General features: G+C 41.8%; 1 protein-coding gene across 1 annotated transcript in view; it reads right to left on the bottom strand.

Annotated features, from left to right (window-relative positions):
* The window catches only part of LOC136856755 (F-box/LRR-repeat protein fbxl-1), a 167,934-nt gene extending 153,216 nt beyond the window's left edge, over nucleotides 1-14,718 (bottom strand). Inside the window, exon 1 of the mRNA XM_067134847.2 lies at nucleotides 14,591-14,718. The gene's annotated coding sequence lies outside the window, so the exon portion shown is untranslated. The remainder of the gene's footprint in view (nucleotides 1-14,590) is intronic.
* Nucleotides 14,719-14,993: the final 275 nt, after the last annotated feature.

Below are 14,993 nucleotides of genomic sequence, written 5' to 3' on the forward strand. Positions count from 1 at the left end.
CCACTGTTAAACTCTATTGTCTCGCTACACTTATTATCTTTTAAAATTCCAGACAACTCTCCACATGAAATAAAACCATCTCTCTTGCCATTCCATACATTACCAACCAAACATCACTATCTCCCTATTCATCCGACAGCCTTAACTCATCACAATTTTTACATCCACTCTACTACCTTATTCACTCACAGTTAACTTAGACCATAAGCTCATATATCATCCATCTCCACACATTAACTTTATCACGAAACCTCACGATTATTTACACAGTTACCACACATGCCATCGCAACTTTGAATCCCAATCATCCTGCAACCACTTGTATTTTTACCATTAGCTTTTACTCTTATCACCTATCTATTTTACAATCACTCTCTTCCTTATTCACTAACCAAATACCCGCCTCATCTTAATTACAGCCTCCAATACCATCTAATGACAGAACTTAATATACACACTTTACCGCCTACTAATTTAAATACTTAATCGCTCTTGTCACAGTTACGAATAATACACACACTCCACTATTCTCTTGTATTTAAACAATTTACTTACTACTGCTGATTGTTTTTTAAAAATTCTTGTCACTATGCCTTCGTCCAATTTGTTCTTCTTACCCCATATCTCTCTCAGGCTCAAGCTTCTCCCTTTCGCCAAGGCACCTCTTGCTTCTTCTTCCTGCCTCCAAGCCGTCACATCTTGTGCTTCCGCCCCCACGATCACTCCCTGTATCTTCCTTTCTCATCTCACACTGGCCTCCGTCCTCAGCTTCTTAACTAATGCCCTGGTCTCCCTGGTCTCCTCCCTTATCTCCCTCCTCATCTCAGTTGCTGCTTCCCTGGCTCCTTCTACGATCGATTCGAAGATATCATGCACGCCTTCCTCTGTCCGGCTAATTCCTTCTTGCTGCAAGCTCTGTTCTAATACTCTATTTTCTTTGGTTTTTTCTTTGTCACCATGCCCGTCTTCACCAACTTTACTATCTCTAACTTACCTTTCTTCCACTCTCTCCCCATTACCACTTCGTTCTTCATATTCTCTTCCATTTCTCGTAATTTCATCGCTGTCCAAAATCTGGTGCATAGTCCATTGGTTACCACTAATTGTTGACCCTTAATGTAGGCTCTTAACACTTGCATTTTAGCCCTTCAGAACGTTTATATTCTTTATCCCTTCTCTCCCCATGTCTCTTTTAATCCAAATTTTTGTGTTCCGTATATTGTCTGCGCCTCTTATCACTACTTCCGCCATCAGGGTGGAAAACAGCTTCACTTTTATCGGCCTATTACCCCGTTTTTACCTATCCTTTCCACATCATCAATATCTACTTCACTAAAGTTAATTTTCATCATTTTCTGGATGACTTCCACAACTTTGTAGGTTGTCAACACTTTGTCCTCACCTTTTTCTTCCGTCACTCCGTGTATAAATAAGCATTTCTCCCTGCGTTCTTGGCTACTGTCTTCTATTTCTGCCTTCAGCATCACCACCTCTTCCTCCATCTCTCTTATTTTTACCTTGAGTGATATAATTTCTCTCTCGTTAATTTCCACTTTATTCATTGTTTCGTCTGTTTTCCCTGTATCCATCGCCTCATATGTTCAAATTCTTTCACTTGTTCCTTCATCATATTTTTAATCTGCTCAAACGGACATACTTCTTCCACAACTTCTTTAACCACTCTTCTTATGACCTCCACGTCTTCCCAGTTCATGTTGCCACTGGAAGTCGGGACGGGGTTTACCTGCACACCCCCTATAGCTAGCAGTACCATAATCACCACTGCCACCAGTATCATTTCGCCCTTCATTCTTGTTTCCACTTTACCTCCTTCATTCCTGGCTGTTTCCTTCTTCCATCTTCCAATAACTACCCGATATTGATCCACACCAATCATCTTCCTCTTTCCTCCCGTCTTACTTTTCCACTCACCGGTCACACTCCACACCGGCTCTACCGGCACCTCAACTCAGCACGTCCGTCCTCGATTGCTGACTAGGTTAGACTGTGTATCTCCAAATGTTGAAACTACATGAGTCTTAATAACATCTTCGTTCGATTTATTTCGAAAGCATTCATTATTTGCTATTAAAAGAGTCATACGGCGAAATGCGCAGTGTCTTAATAATAATAATAATAATAATAATAATCCTCATCATCATCTGAGCCCAGTCCGGCTCCATGGCTGAATGGTTAGCGTGCTGATCCAGAGGCTCCCGGGTTCGATTTCCGGCCGGGTCGGAGATTTTAACCTTAAATGGTTAATTCCCTTGGCTCTGGAATTGGGTTTTTGTGCTGTTCCCAACATCCCTGCAACTGACACACCACACATAACACTATCCTCCACGACAATAACACGCAGTTACCTACACATAGCAGATGTCGCCCACTTTCATCGGAGGGTCTGCCTTACAAGGGCTGCACCCGGCTAGGAATAGCCACATGAAATTATTATTATCTGAGCCCAAATTGGCGGGTTCGATCCCGGCTCAGTTCGGTGGTATTTGAAGGTGCTCAATGCGTCAGCTTCGTGTCGGTAAATTTATCGGCACGTAAAAAATACTCCTGTGGAACAACATTCTAGCACCGCGGTGACTCCGAAAACCATACAAGTCGTTCGTGTGACGTAAAACCTAAATAATAATAATAATAATAATAATAATAATAATAATAATAATAATAATAATAACACCGGGCGAGTTGTCCGTGTGGTTACGGTCGCACAGCTGTTAGCTTGCATCCGGGAGATAGTGGGTTCGAACCCCACTGTCGGCAGCCCTGAAGATGGTTTTCCATGGTTTCCCATTTTCACACCAGGCTGTACCTTAATTAAGGTCACGGCCACTTTTTTTCCCACTCCTAGACCTTTCCTGTCCCATGGTCGCCATGAGACCTAACTGTGTCAGTGCGACGTGAAGCAAATAATAATAATAATAATAATAATAATAATAATAATAATAATAATAATAATAATAACTTCAAAATTGGATCCAACGAAATAAATGGTCACAGATGACGAGAAACAACCACAATGATAAAAAATTGAAGCTAATTCATGGACCACTGTCTCCCATATTTTAACTACATGCCTCCTTGATCGTACGGTGCAATCCAGGGTTTAAATTCATTTTGGACTTCATTTTCAACTAAACGGTCCCTAGAGCTCGTCAGTGCTTCGACATATTTCAGCAGCAGCATGTTCTGTCCCCGATAAATAATTCTTGTAAATTACACCGGGCAAGACAACATTCTCTGGATCTGCTTATTAACAAATGTGTGAACAAGACGTCTTTATAACCTTCATCTCTATCACCTTTGACGCGTGAAGTAACTGATCTTTATAGACCTTTTTGCAATGTTCAGAAAAGCATGTATGTTCAACCAATGTCCCGTTTCTCTAGGGCGTCGGCTATGAAGTGGGATGCCCTCCCTGAGTTCAACCTCATCATGAAGGGAGAGGGTAGAACCCCGTACCGGCACAAGCCTACTTCTGTCGAATAGACCAAGGGGACTTATCAGTGCTTTACGTGTCCATCGGACTACGAATCACCATCAAGTGCGTGATATACCCTCACTCCACACTGCGGAGAGGTTTGGAACTCGAACCAATTAACCATGGTGTCAGACCATTTACAGACTTTAAGCCTTAACACCGGGCGAGTTGGCCGTGCGCGTAGAGGCGCGCGGCTGTGAGCTTGCATCCGGGAGATAGTAGGTTCGAATCCCACTATCGGCAGCCCTGAAAATGGTTTTCCGTGGTTTCCCATTTTCACACCAGGCAAATGCTGGGGCTGTACCTTAATTAAGGCCACGGCCGCTTCCTTCCAACTCCTAGGCCTTTCCCATCCCATCGTCGCCATAAGACCTATCTGTGTCGGCGCGACGTAAAGCCCCTAGCAAAAAAAAAAAAAAGCCTTAACAGTCATAGCCAGCAGGCGGACTTACGATAGCACATTCTAACTAAAATACTTTTATTTGTCACAAGAATAAACGTTAAACTGTTATAACAGGTAGAATTCTGACTGCAAATATAAACTACGAAGCATAATAAAGTACAAACAAAACAAACGCGTGCACCAACAGCCCATTGGGACCTTAGCCTGCCAATATGACTTCTCTCCAGCCAGATAATTTACAGATATCGGAGTGCCATGCACACTAGTCAGCGACACACCACTATCAGTCTATAGCTTGGCTTTCTGGACCGGATCTGCCGCCTCTCGTATCATATAGCTAGTCAGCACGTCTCATGAGGCTTTAAAATTCCTGGACTGGCTGGGAATAGAACCCGGGACATCTAGGAAAGAGGCAAGCACACTAGCTTTGGCTGACGGTGTATCGTACAGCTCTATGTTATTCATAATTATTTACAATAACTTAACAATTACCTGCATATATGTCCGGCTCCGTTTGTAGTCCGTTAAGCTTCGTTTCCTACGCACAAGGTTGTGGGAGCAAATGCGGACACCATCAACTGACATGTAAACGTGCCTTATGTCAACAGACTTACTGGCGTGTTCAAGAACATCTGGCATTTAGCCGACTCGTAAAATTAATGGCTTCAGAAGGGACGAGTGGTATTATTTATTATCACATCATCGGCACATAACGAGATTCTTCAACAAGATGGCCGCTGTTCGAATCACGGCCAATGAAAGTAGGATTTTTGAAATGAAAGTGATGTCTCTGTTGTTCGGATGTCACGCTAAACTGGAGGTCCCGTGGTTGTGATCGCGATATCAACAAACAAAACCATCACCACGTGCTGTGCTTATAAAGGTGATGAACAAAAAACCAACCCCATGACGCTACAGCCCTGATAGGCTTTGACCTACCCAGTGACCGTTATCGCCTCGAAGGCCTGCAGGTTACAAGGTCAGCGCAACGAATCCTCTTGGCCGTTATTCCTGGCTTTCTAGACCAGGGTCACTATTTCACCGTTAGATAGCTCCTCAATTTTTCTCATCTAGACTGAGTGGAACTCGAACCAGCCCTCGGATCCAGGTAACAATCCCTGATCTGGGCGGGAATTGAACCAAGGGCCTCTGGGTAAGATGCAGGCCGCAGGGCTGGCGATCACGTATCAACTCCCTCGTGAAACAACAAGCTTGCTAACTACGTGTGTCTATGAGGTCGGTCTGAAAATATGTGCACCTGCAATGTCTGTACTCTCGAGTATATACATATATATATTTATTTACAAGTTGCTTTACGTCGCACCGACAGTGATATGTTTTATGGCGACAATGGGGCAGGAAAGGGCTAGGAGTGGGAAGGAAACAGCCGTAGCCGTAATTAAGGTACAGCCCCAATATTTGCCTGGTGCGAAAATGGGAAACTACGGAAAACCATCTTTAGGGCTGCCGACAGTGAGGTTCGAACCCACTTAAGCGACTGGAGCTATTGAGCTCGGTGAGTGTTTTTTTTAAATTAAATGGGATAAAGGAAGTGTTCGCAGCCTATGTATACAGTACTCTCCCGAAACTCTGATGAAGATGGAACGAGAAACCACTCAAATCCACTTCTATAAAGAGATTTAAACAAACTTCCCTTCTCGGATGTCTTCGTGAGGCTTGTGCTTCACCTTTAAACTAGCAATAATAATAATAATAATAATAATAATAATAATAATAATAATAATAATAATACCGAGCTCGATAGCTGCAGTCGCTTTAGGGTGACCAGTATCCAGTAATCGGGAGATAGTGGGTTCGAGTCCCACTGTCGGCAGTCCTAAAGATGGTTTTCCGTGGTTTCCCATTTTTACACCAGGCAAATGCCGGGGCTGTACCTTAATTAAGGCCACAGCCAATTCCTTCCACTTCCTAGGCCTTTCCTATCCCATCGTCGCCATAAGACCTATCCTTGTCGGTGCGACGTAAAACAAATAGCAAAATAATAATAATAATAATAATAATAATAATAATAATAATAATAATAATAATAATAATAATAATAATAATAATAATAAAAATACAACCCGACTAACGAAGCTGATTTTTATGTGTTGAAAAACAGACCTAACGTATCGGATAAACAGTTCAAGGAAGTAACGAAGGACCGAAAGAGCACGGGACTGAATCAAGAGGACATCTTTAACTGATCAAAATACAGATCAGTGATAAACAACTGTAAAGGCTTCTACGATGAGCAAAATCAAAACGGCGGCTGGACAGAAGAGAGGACAAACGACCAGAGAAACAATGCAAGGCTTCCAGAAATGTCTACTTGACGTGGTCTGTAATGGCCCTAAATGAAAATAAATAAATAAATAACGATATAAGAAGAAAATGAATCCTGAAAATTGATCAATTACATTAGGCAGAGAAATATTGGAGATATATTGCCTAGCATTTGTAGACGACCTAGTCGTCTAAAAAGGGGTCGAAGTTCTAAAAGAAACAGCGGAGAAAGTCGACCTCCGGATATTTTTCGTAAAAAACAGAATTTTTCACCTGTAATACACAAACACCAAAACACATGGAAACGAAACATGGAAAAATCCAACGAATCCCATAATTTAAATACATCGGTGAAACAATTCAGGAAGAGGGAATCGAAACAAAACCCAACGAAATTACAGTAGATTGCCAAGAAATGGAAACAGCATACCGACTCACCCCCCCACCCCCCCCCCCAAAAAAAAATCTAGAACGAAAGATGCGTCCCCAAACAAATAAAACTTGAGACTTTACAATACGGTCATTAAACAAGAATGTTGCTATGGATCCAAAACATTTTAACAGGAAAAAAGACATCGGATACTTCATAAAATAAACGCAAAATCATAATCATCAAGAAAATTCTAGGCTCAAAATTCACACGCGAACAATACAGACTCAGAAACAAGCAAAAAATGAAACAGCACAATGCAATTAGAAAAAGATAAAATTTTACGGACGAACCAAAAGAATGAATCCTAGCAGATTCACAAACAAAAAAAATATTAGTCAATTTATATTAAAACAGGAGTAAAGCTAAAAGACGCGCTATAAAATGGTTAGGAAAATTAAAAAAAGACATTAAATTGACAGGAGCCACGCAAGAAGACATCTAAAACAGCAAGATCTTTAGATCCAAAATTCACAGGTGACAGATTACCAAGAGGACAAACCAAAAATGACCGGAACGGCTTGGACCAAATAGAGCGCAGAAGCCCACAGCCAAGGAATGAAAGAAATATCGGAACAAAGGAAGGCAAAAACCGCCTGAAAGTACTTGCATGGTCCTAAATGGGCTTATTCGCAATAATAATAATAATAGAGAAAGCTGAAAGACGTATCCTCAGGAAAATTCATGGACCGAGATTGCTCCCAGATGGAACCTACAAACTTAAATCGAACTCTGAGCTGTATCGACAGTTAGAATTAGCCAATGCCGGCATGCGATGAAGGAGGCTTAAGTTCTACGGACACCTACAATGAATGGGCAGCAACAGGCTTACCAAGAAGATCTTCTCTTTGGTTAAAAGCTACAAGACAGGAGGCTTGTGGCTTAATGAAGTACAGAAGGACTTGGATTCGGCTGGGATTTCAGACACTGATATAGATCGTTCCAAATTTTTTTTTCTATGGTACAGTCTTGGACCCCACCACCTAGAGTCCCTAGAAGTCGGAAGCCCCTTTCACAGGAGAGAAAGGAGAGATGTATCAGTAGGGCTCAAGAGATATTGGGAACGAAGAAGAGCATCAGGAAGAACTAGTCATCAGTGGGCTTAAATCAATAATAATAATAATAATAATAATAATAATAATAATAATAATAATAATAATAATAATAATAATAATAATAATAATAAGCGCTAGTGGTGGTTACTGTTTTAAGAGGAAGTACAACTAAGCAACCATCCTCTATTAACACTAATCAGAATGAAAAAATGGAAGAGGACCTACACTTCGAAAAATGAAGGTATCGGCAAAAGAAAGGAAAGGGTCACGAAAGACGCGAAAATGAAAGACTCCTTAGGCCTCGAATACCTAATACCGTCGGGGTCAGAAAGGAACGAGAACTGACCAAGGGAGATCGGACAGGAAAGATGAAGGTGAGGAGCCTGGTACAAGTACTGTAAGTAATAGCAGAGCCAGACTCAGCTAGGTTGAGAGCCTCTGGTCCCCCTTTTAGTTACTCTTGTGACAAACAAGGGTTACCGTTGATGTTATTCTTCCGCCCTTTAATAATAATAATAATAATAATAATAATAATAATAATAATAATAATATCCCTTCACTGCTACCACTCGTAGTACCGCATATGGTTGTTTAACGTCTCACTGACTTAGGTTCTAGGACTAGGACTTGGAAGGTATCAGCCGTCGCTCTAGGTAAGGCACAGCCCTGGAATTTGTCTGGCGTGAAAGTGAGAAAGCAAGGAAAACCATCATCATCGTGACGGTATGTTCGAATTCACCATTTTCCGAATGTATCCGAACACCGAACAGTTACACGATCGATATCGTGCAGGGAGCTTACTCGGTCCCACATAATATAAGCACTCATAAAAGCAATCCGACTTAGATAGGATTCGCTCTTGCAACCCTTGACCATGTAAGTTTCAGTTCCTAGGTAACACGAATCCGGATCAATAGGGCAAGAGGTTACTGAGCTACTGTACAACACAGTGCATGCGGCACAGAATCTCTATTATTAGACTCTCACGGAGTTTTGAATTTCTGTTCATTTCAAAAGAAGTTAAATTCTCTCACTGGTAGAAAGTTAACGGAGCCGGAAGGGTGGACAAAGATGACAGACGAAAATTTATAATGTTGGCAACTGTGTCTACCTACAGCAGATGCCAATACAGTGTCCCGCTCTCTGACATTTAGATGCCAGCCACTCACTCAGTATTTGAGCTCGGCACAATAAAGACGGTTCTCTCTGCTGGTGGTGATTATTGTTTAAAGAAATACAACCAACCATTCATCCTCTCTTTATCCTCCTGTGGGTGAGAGCGGTAGAATAACACCCACGGCATTCCTGCCTGTCGTAAGAGGCGAATAAAAGGGGCCCCAGAGGCTCTCAACTTGGGAGCGTGGGTTTGCGACCACGGGGCCTTTAGTTGTGTCCTGGCATTGCTTCTACTTTCTTGTGCCAGACTCCTCACTTTCAACTATCCTATCCGACCTCCCTTGGTCAACTCTTGTTCTTTTCCGACCGTGACGGCATTACAGCATTCGAGGCCTAGGGAGTCTTTCCTTTTCAAGCCCTTCGCGGCCCTTGTCTTTCTTTGGTCGATACCTTCATTTATCGAAGTGTCAGATCTCTTCAATTTTTTCTCTCTGATTAATGTTATATAGAGGATGGTTGCCCAGTTGTTCTCTTAAAACAATAATCACTACCGTCACCACCATCCTCAACAACAACAACAACAACAACAACAACAACAACACGGTACAACCCGGAAAAAGAACTAAATAATTCTACACATCGTGGAAGGTTCACTTCTAAGAAAGAGGGGTGTATTAAGAAGAACATATGCATCCAGTATCCGAATCTGAGGAATTAACCAGACGTGACTAAACTTCCCAACACAGGCGAGAATCGATCCAAGGACCCTCTGAACCGAATGTCTCAATGCTGATCATTATGCTAAGGAGCTATATTATTATTATTATTATTATTATTATTATTATTATTATTATTATTATTATTATTATTATTATTATTATTATTTATTCCTGTCCGGTGTTTTGGCTGAATGGAGTGGATTTTTTAAACGCGCCTGGATAATTCCTCTAATTCGAGGACTGGGTGTTAGTGATCGCCTTCATACACATCTTTATTTACATACAACATATCACGCTACTAACCACCACAGCAATATAATAGTGAATATATCCCTCCACGTATGGTTGGCGTCAGTAAGGGCATCTAGTCGTAAATCTCGGTTTAATCCGCCTTGCTGTATACTCTAGATAAGAGGGTAAAACCAGGAAAGAAAGACAAATTATTATTATTATTATTATTATTATTATTATTATTATTATTATTATTATTATTGAAATATTCAGTTAATATCCGATTCTATCCCATATCTCGTCAATAAGATTGTCTTGCATATGAACATCATAACATAAATCTTCATTACAGACCGGGCGAGTTGGTCGTGCGGTTAAAAGCGCGCAGCTGTGAGCTTGCATCCGGGAGATAGTGGGTTCGAATCCCACTGTCGGCAGCCGTGAAGATGGTTTTCGTGGTTTCCCATTTTCACATCAGGCAAATGCTGGGGCTGTACCTTAATTAGGGCCACGGACGCTTACTTCCAACTCATAGGCCTCCATATGTCGGAGTCTGAAAAGAACAAGAGTTGACCAAGGGGGTCTGGTAAGACGGTTGAAAGTCAGAAGCCTAGCATAAGGACAGTAAGTTGAAGCAATGTCCGGACTTAGCTAAGGGACCTGTGGTCACCAACTCACGCGCCCAAGTTAAGAGCCACTAGGGCACATTTTAGTCGCCTCTTCCTACAGGCAGGGAACACCGTGGATGTATTCTATCGCCCCCACCCACAAGGGGGGAGCGCAAAGAGGGCCATGGCCCGGAATATGTTTGATATGCCCACTCCTATTCCATAGCAACCGGTATCCGGACTCTTAGGACCACTTACCACGCCAATCAGGCATTGCCCATGGTTCACGATTTAGGACGTGACCACAGTAACCCACATCACGAAACACCACGAGCCACTTTCTTTCCATAATTCTCTAATTATTTGTTGTGAATTTTACGCACTAAGAATAGCGTGGTCTTCAATCCGAGTACAATTTGGGTGCACTTTGATTGTTACTCACAGGGGGTAAAGCTACAGTATTTGCACCTGTCAGTATCAACAGAGGAAAGTGGAAGTTCCAACTTCTGAAATAAGGAGATATCAATTAAAGACTTGTTTTGTGAACCACAGGAAGAGCATAAAGTGGGCAGAGCGAATGACGCAGCATGCATATACTGTGATGACATTGACGACGTATTTCACACCTTTTTTGTATGCGGCCATTGGACGATTCAGAGAAGATGTGTGGAAACTGAACTAGGAGAATTGACAGCAGATAATATTATTTCGGTGATGCTGCGAAATCAGGAATCCTGGGATCGCGTGGCAGTGTACGTGGAGAACGTCCTTCGTCAGAAGAAGTAGGATTAGGAAGCATACGCACGTTCGTAAAGGAGAAATGAAGAAAGAAGACGTCTGAAAGACAAAGCACGATATCACCCTGAAGTAATGCGAGAGCGGTTTCGGGGTGATGATACACATCATGGGAAAAGGGTGTGTGGTTTTTAGTGGGTAAGAATCCCACACACTTGTGGAGTGCGGACCCTTCACAAGTGTCTTTTGAAGATTTTCCACAATCCCTCGTAAATATATATATATAGGAAGAGCGCGGGAGAAATAGTGCGATAATAATAATAATAATAATAATAATAATAATAATAATAATAATAATTTTACTGTCAAATGAATAGTTTTACGGTTTTCACAGACGTCGAGGTGCCGGTATTTCGTCTCGCAGTCCTTCTTTTACGTGCCAGTAAATGGACCGACATGAGGCTGTCATATCTGAGGCATATCCTTCTTATCACTTTTTTTTTTTTTTTTTTTTTTTTTGCTATTTGCTTTATGTTGCACCGACACAGTTAGGTCTTATGGCGACGATGGGATAGGAAAGGCCTAGGAATGGGAAAGAAGCGGCCGTGGCCTTCACTAAGTACAGCCCCAGCATTTGCCTTGTGTGAAAATGGGACACCAACGGAAAACCATCTTCAGGGCTGCCGACAGTGGGGTTCGAACCCACTATATCCCAGATGCAAGCTCACAGCTGCGCGCCTCTACCCGCACGGCCAACTCGCCCGGTCTTATGACTGTTATTGTGATGTTTAAATGTTGTACCGGTATGTAATTTTATTAGTAACAGGGTTGAAAAGAACCGAACAGAGTGACCGGGCGTGTTAACGTGCAACGTCTGTGGAGCCAAGTTCTGCATTCGGGAGACGCGCGGGTTCGAGTCTCACAGTCGGCTGTCCTGAGAATGGTTTTCTGAGGTTTCCCATTTTCACTTCCAGGCAAATGCCAGGACAGTTACAATTCATAGACCACAGCCGATTCCTTCCACTTCCTCAAATAATTTCATCCACCATCATTCATTTAATCTTAATTAGCTCCTCAAATGAGGTTTACGTCGGGAAGGGCATCCGGCCATAAAACATGCCATAAACACTCATCTCACCTCATCCCCGAGCCCGTATTAAAAACGGGACTAAGGGGGTAGGCACAGAATAGGGATGAAAGTATTTCGATATTTCAATTTAGGCAGTGGCGTAACTAGAGTGGAACAGCTACGGCATGTAGCCTGGGCGTGAGCACCATTTGACTGGTTCACGTAATTAATTAAGCAAATACGATAATTAAACACAGTGGTTGGTCGTGCATGAAGGGCTTTCGGGCGCCGCCCCACCACCTTTTCGAAAACACTCAACATAATTTCACTCTGCAACTGATAGCATAAAGAAGCGGACAGATGTAGCGAAGTCGAACTTATGGTGGTGTGCTATTCAGTTATACAATGTTATCTTTATTATTTTGGCTGTAAACATTTCGCTTTATTATTTTCAAAGATATGGCAAAGGATGTCGGACCGTGGCAGACGATCAGCAAGCACGATGTTTCCTCTTTAGTCGTGAGACGGTCGGAGTGTGGCAGGAGAGCCCTCAGTAGATTCCTAGAGTTGAGCAAGTGTACGCGGTACGGGACGAGCCTGGCTTGTCAGGGGAAGGACGAGTGAAGGCGGGTGTATCGTCTGTCCGGCAGAGCCCGCAGCAACATCGCCAACCACTTTACGATATACCTAGGCTTTTCCCCCCACATCTTACATTAATTATTGTTAGAGATTAAGTGCGAAACATTTTGCAAAACAATGAATTCCATTATACTGACTACTTAAATAATTCATTTCTATAAAGAAGCTAAAATAAAGATTCAAAATGTAACCATAAGGTGGCGGCACTGTTTGTAGGTTGGTCATATTGTTAAATACGTCTTTATGCTTTGAGATTTGGGCAAGACGAGAGAAATTCGGGCGTGCACTGTGTATTTGTTTTTGTGAATGTCGTTATTGTCGCTTGTAATTGTGATCAGTGAAATAGTGCAGTGCCAGAGTAGTCGTGATTGCAGTAGCTGTTAGCTTGTTAATGTGTATGCATAAATGCCATTGTAGTGTAGTTGATTAATTATTTAGTGTTGTAGTGCAACAAGCAGATTTCTATTCGGCCAGTGCCATCGGCTTATTGTATTATTATTATTATTATTATTATTATTATTATTATCGTGACGCTGGTCAGTGAAAAGTGGACCGATTGGGAGGGGGAAGAGATGGCGGCACACAGCCCTGCCCGAGTAAAATGTCACGACCCGCCACTGTTCATAATAGTAGTTCGTTTTGATGGGGGTTATAGAGGAAATACATTCTATCAGCTGAGTATCGACGACTAAAAGCGTGGGAAATTTCAAACAGCTCATGATCTACGAGTATTATTATTGACTTATTTTAAAATGAAAAGCAGGACATCTGCGTCTCGAACACACTATTTCGGGACAGGGTAACAGATGCTGGAAATATGGTACTATTCCTCCCAAATCGGGACGTCCGGGAGCTTTACTCAAAACAATTAGTAAGACAAAGGCAGACTTCTTTGTTACACCGCTTTTATATAAATACGATCGAAGATGTGTCGATATTGTATTGTTTCGTGAACGCCTATGGGTCAATAACGTCTCAGTGGTCTTGTCTTCGATGCATTGAGCAAGACGATCTAGAAAAAAACTTTGATGAAATAATTGATCAGTTTGATACAGTAAATTCATTTACTTTCATTTTAATCAAAATCGAAGTATTTGTAATATGTACTAATTAAAGATAAGCCAAAGAAAGTTGTAGTTAAGTAACAAGTGTTGTAAAGTTTAAAATTAAGGAAATGCAGTTTTAAATCCAATTTGAAGTGTATTAAATACTACGCGTTTATTACATTCCGAATGATAGATTTAACATTTTAAACCACATCCTAATAATTGGGGGAGGGGGAAGGGGAAGGGGCACCAAATCACGGATTGCCCAGGGCACTATTTTACCTTGTTACGCCACTGAATTTAGGTAGTCCCTCCCATTTTCCATTTACATGTAGTGACTGGGAATGCCCCGGAAAAAGTCAGATTTACCACTACCGAGTCTCAGTCGTAGATCATCTGGCAATACGAGGATTTCTCCAAGGGGAACTTACCGTCCGTCAGTACTGCCTGTGGATAATTGGAACTACAGCCTAAGATTAAGAAAAGAGTCACTTTCTGATCCTAAGAGCTCACATAAACACTCCCTTTTAGTAAAGAGAAATCTTCTTATCACGTTATCAGAATGATATAAACACAATCGTCTATTCATTGACAGTTTTTTAACCAACAAGTTTTGCAAATAAACTATGCGCAAAATTAACGCTACCCGTGTATGTTAGCTGCAACAACCATCACGTCTAATTCTGTTACAAAAACATGCACGATTTAATTCACTACAACGAAGTACAACGAAGACTGAAAGCACAGTTCACACACTTACTGTTTTCCACACTTATTGAGTACGCAGTTTCAGGTAGATGCTCTGCCGTTCCGTACTGATCGAAACACGCTGTGCTCGCGGAACAGCTGATCGCTCGCAGGACCAAAATAAACACTGCGCAGTGCTTCGTACCCTACTGTCATTCACCATGGCCTTCGCTTCGCTTGCTGGTGCGTTGACATTGGCACTAAACAAAAACGAGGTTGGTAAGATGCGTCACCTTTGTTTTTAAGACTTCCTTCATATAAATAAAATTGGTGATTCTTTAAACAATGAGAATTACGAACCAATTAATGTAGAAAAGGTGAACTGTAAAGGGTAAGCAGATTGGATATGTCAAGCCAGCGTCTCTTTACCAAGAAGCCCATGGAGGAAACATTTCCTTTGACGTGTAACTTCTGAG

Source organism: Anabrus simplex, chromosome 1, assembly GCF_040414725.1.
Source record: "Anabrus simplex isolate iqAnaSimp1 chromosome 1, ASM4041472v1, whole genome shotgun sequence".
NCBI lineage: Eukaryota > Metazoa > Arthropoda > Insecta > Orthoptera > Tettigoniidae > Anabrus > Anabrus simplex.